The following is a 5,354-nucleotide window of genomic DNA, read 5'->3' as shown; positions in this document are numbered from 1 at the left end:
GATTACTCTTGATTTTAATATTGATTACTCCTGCCCTGAGAGCAGAACGCAGTTCAGTAAAAATATCAGTAATTTTAATGTTGATTACTCCTGATTTTAATAATGATTACACCTGCCCTGAGAACAGCACGCAGTTCAGTAAAAATATCAGTAATTTTAATATTGATTACTCCTGCCCTGAGAGCAGAACGCAGTTCAGTAAAAATATCAGTAATTTTAAAATTGATTACTCCTGATTTTAATATTGATTACTCCTGCCCTGAGAGCAGAACGCAGTTCAGTAATAATATCAGTAATTTTAATATTGATTACTCCTGATTTTAATATTGATTACTCCTGCCCTGAGAGCAGCACGCAGTTCAGTAAAAGTATCAGTAATTTTAATATTGATTACACCTGCCCTGAGAGCAGCACGCAGTTCAGTAAAAATATCAGTAATTTTAATATTGATTACTCCTGCCCTGAGAGCAGAACGCAGTTCTGTAAAAATATCAGTAATTTTAATATTGATTACTCCTGATTTTAATATTGATTGCTCCTGCCCTGAGAGCAGAACACAGTTCAGTAAAAATATCAGTAATTTTAATATTGATTACTCCTGATTTTAATATTGATTACTCCTGCCCTGAGAGCAGAACGCAGTTCAGTAAAAATATCAGTAGTTTTAATATTGATTACTCCTGCCCTGAGAGCAGCACGCAGTTCAGTAAAAATATCAGTAATTTTAAAATTGATTACTCCTGATTTTAATATTGATTGCTCCTGCCCTGAGAGCAGAACACAGTTCAGTAAAAATATCAGTAATTTTAATATTGATTACTCCTGCCCTGAGAGCAGAACGCAGTTCAGTAAAAATATCAGTAATTTTAATATTGATTACTCCTGCCCTGAGAGCAGCACGCAGTTCAGTAAAATATCAGTAATTTTAAAATTGATTACTCCTGATTTTAATATTGATTACTCCTGCCCTGAGAGCAGCACGCAGTTCAGTAAAAACATCAGTAATTTTAATATTGATTACTCCTGCCCTGAGAGCAGCACGCAGTTCAATAAAAATATCAATAATTTTAAAATTGATTACTCTTGATTTTAATATTGATTACTCCTGCCCTGAGAGCAGAACGCAGTTCAGTAAAAATATCAGTAATTTTAATATTGATTACTCCTGATTTTAATATTGATTACACCTGCCCTGAGAGCAGCACGCAGTTCAGTAAAAATATCAGTAATTTTAATATTGATTACTCCTGCCCTGAGAGCAGAACGCAGTTCAGTAAAAATATCAGTAATTTTAAAATTGATTACTCCTGATTTTAATATTGATTACTCCTGCCCTGAGAGCAGAACGCAGTTCAGTAATAATATCAGTAATTTTAATATTGATTACTCCTGATTTTAATATTGATTACTCCTGCCCTGAGAGCAGCACGCAGTTCAGTAAAAGTATCAGTAATTTTAATATTGATTACTCCTGCCCTGAGAGCAGAACGCAGTTCAGTAAAAATATCAGTAATTTTAATATTGATTACTCCTGATTTTAATATTGATTGCTCCTGCCCTGAGAGCAGAACACAGTTCAGTAAAAATATCAGTAATTTTAATATTGATTACTCCTGATTTTAATATTGATTACTCCTGCCCTGCGAGCAGAACGCAGTTCGGTAAAAATATCAGTAATTTTAATATTGATTACTCCTGCCCTGAGAGCAGCACGCAGTTCAGTAAAATATCAGTAATTTTAAAATTGATTACTCCTGATTTTAATATTGATTACTCCTGCCCTGAGAGCAGCACGCAGTTCAGTAAAAACATCAGTAATTTTAATATTGATTACTCCTGCCCTGAGAGCAGCACGCAGTTCAATAAAAATATCAATAATTTTAAAATTGATTACTCTTGATTTTAATATTGATTACTCCTGCCCTGAGAGCAGAACGCAGTTCAGTAAAAATATCAGTAATTTTAATATTGATTACTCCTGCCCTGAGAGCAGCACGCAGTTCAGTAAAATATCAGTAATTTTAAAATTGATTACTCCTGATTTTAATATTGATTACTCCTGCCCTGAGAGCAGCACGCAGTTCAGTAAAAACATCAGTAATTTTAATATTGATTACTCCTGCCCTGAGAGCAGCACGCAGTTCAATAAAAATATCAATAATTTTAAAATTGATTACTCTTGATTTTAATATTGATTACTCCTGCCCTGAGAGCAGAACGCAGTTCAGTAAAAATATCAGTAATTTTAATATTGATTACTCCTGATTTTAATATTGATTACACCTGCCCTGAGAGCAGCACGCAGTTCAGTAAAAATATCAGTAATTTTAATATTGATTACTCCTGCCCTGAGAGCAGAACGCAGTTCAGTAAAAATATCAGTAATTTTAAAATTGATTACTCCTGATTTTAATATTGATTACTCCTGCCCTGAGAGCAGAATGCAGTTCAGTAAAAATATCAGTAATTTTAATATTGATTACTCCTGATTTTAATATTGATTACACCTGCCCTGAGAGCAGCACGCAGTTCAGTAAAAATATCAGTGATTTTAATATTGATTACTCCTGCCCTGAGAGCAGAACGCAGTTCAGTAAAAATATCAGTAGTTTTAATATTGATTACTCCTGCCCTGAGAGCAGCACGCAGTTCAGTAAAAATATCAGTAATTTTAAAATTGATTACTCCTGATTTTAATATTGATTGCTCCTGCCCTGAGAGCAGCACGCAGTTCAGTAAAAACATCAGTAATTTTAATATTGATTACTCCTGCCCTGAGAGCAGCACGCAGTTCAATAAAAATATCAGTAATTTTAAAATTGATTACTCTTGATTTTAATATTGATTACTCCTGCCCTGAGAGCAGCACGCAGTTCAATAAAAATATCAGTAATTTTAAAATTGATTACTCTTGATTTTAATATTGATTACTCCTGCCCTGAGAGCAGAACGCAGTTCAGTAAAAATATCAGTAATTTTAATGTTGATTACTCCTGATTTTAATATTGATTACACCTGCCCTGAGAACAGCACGCAGTTCAGTAAAAATATCAGTAATTTTAATATTGATTACTCCTGCCCTGAGAGCAGAACGCAGTTCAGTAAAAATATCAGTAATTTTAAAATTGATTACTCCTGATTTTAATATTGATTACTCCTGCCCTGAGAGCAGAACGCAGTTCAGTAATAATATCAGTAATTTTAATATTGATTACTCCTGATTTTAATATTGATTACTCCTGCCCTGAGAGCAGCACGCAGTTCAGTAAAAGTATCAGTAATTTTAATATTGATTACACCTGCCCTGAGAGCAGCACGCAGTTCAGTAAAAATATCAGTAATTTTAATATTGATTACTCCTGCCCTGAGAGCAGAACGCAGTTCTGTAAAAATATCAGTAATTTTAATATTGATTACTCCTGATTTTAATATTGATTGCTCCTGCCCTGAGAGCAGAACACAGTTCAGTAAAAATATCAGTAATTTTAATATTGATTACTCCTGATTTTAATATTGATTACTCCTGCCCTGAGAGCAGAACGCAGTTCAGTAATAATATCAGTAATTTTAATATTGATTACTCCTGATTTTAATATTGATTACTCCTGCCCTGAGAGCAGCACGCAGTTCAGTAAAAGTATCAGTAATTTTAATATTGATTACTCCTGCCCTGAGAGCAGAACGCAGTTCAGTAAAAATATCAGTAATTTTAATATTGATTACTCCTGATTTTAATATTGATTGCTCCTGCCCTGAGAGCAGAACACAGTTCAGTAAAAATATCAGTAATTTTAATATTGATTACTCCTGCCCTGAGAGCAGAACGCAGTTCAGTAAAAATATCAGTAATTTTAATATTGATTACTCCTGCCCTGAGAGCAGCACGCAGTTCAGTAAAATATCAGTAATTTTAAAATTGATTACTCCTGATTTTAATATTGATTACTCCTGCCCTGAGAGCAGCACGCAGTTCAGTAAAAACGTCAGTAATTTTAATATTGATTACTCCTGCCCTGAGAGCAGCACGCAGTTCAATAAAAATATCAATAATTTTAAAATTGATTACTCTTGATTTTAATATTGATTACTCCTGCCCTGAGAGCAGAACGCAGTTCAGTAAAAATATCAGTAATTTTAATATTGATTACTCCTGATTTTAATATTGATTACACCTGCCCTGAGAGCAGCACGCAGTTCAGTAAAAATATCAGTAATTTTAATATTGATTACTCCTGCCCTGAGAGCAGAACGCAGTTCAGTAAAAATATCAGTAATTTTAAAATTGATTACTCCTGATTTTAATATTGATTACTCCTGCCCTGAGAGCAGAACGCAGTTCAGTAATAATATCAGTAATTTTAATATTGATTACTCCTGATTTTAATATTGATTACTCCTGCCCTGAGAGCAGCACGCAGTTCAGTAAAAGTATCAGTAATTTTAATATTGATTACTCCTGCCCTGAGAGCAGAACGCAGTTCAGTAAAAATATCAGTAATTTTAATATTGATTACTCCTGATTTTAATATTGATTGCTCCTGCCCTGAGAGCAGAACACAGTTCAGTAAAAATATCAGTAATTTTAATATTGATTACTCCTGATTTTAATATTGATTACTCCTGCCCTGCGAGCAGAACGCAGTTCGGTAAAAATATCAGTGATTTTAATATTGATTACTCCTGCCCTGAGAGCAGAACGCAGTTCAGTAAAAATATCAGTAGTTTTAATATTGATTACTCCTGCCCTGAGAGCAGCACGCAGTTCAGTAAAAATATCAGTAATTTTAAAATTGATTACTCCTGATTTTAATATTGATTGCTCCTGCCCTGAGAGCAGAACACAGTTCAGTAAAAATATCAGTAATTTTAATATTGATTACTCCTGCCCTGAGAGCAGAATGCAGTTCAGTAAAAATATCAGTAATTTTAATATTGATTACTCCTGCCCTGAGAGCAGCACGCAGTTCAGTAAAATATCAGTAATTTTAAAATTGATTACTCCTGATTTTAATATTGATTACTCCTGCCCTGAGAGCAGCACGCAGTTCAGTAAAAACATCAGTAATTTTAATATTGATTACTCCTGCCCTGAGAGCAGCACGCAGTTCAATAAAAATATCAATAATTTTAAAATTGATTACTCTTGATTTTAATATTGATTACTCCTGCCCTGAGAGCAGAACGCAGTTCAGTAAAAATATCAGTAATTTTAATATTGATTACTCCCGATTTTAATATTGATTACACCTGCCCTGAGAGCAGCACGCAGTTCAGTAAAAATATCAGTAATTTTAATATTGATTACTCCTGCCCTGAGAGCAGAACGCAGTTCAGTAAAAATATCAGTAATTTTA

The sequence above is a fragment of the Garra rufa genome, chromosome 11 (genome assembly GCF_049309525.1).
Source record: "Garra rufa chromosome 11, GarRuf1.0, whole genome shotgun sequence".
In the NCBI taxonomy this organism is placed as follows: domain Eukaryota; kingdom Metazoa; phylum Chordata; class Actinopteri; order Cypriniformes; family Cyprinidae; genus Garra; species Garra rufa.
The sequence above is the reverse complement of the archived record's forward strand: the minus strand, read 5'-3'. Positions refer to the sequence as shown.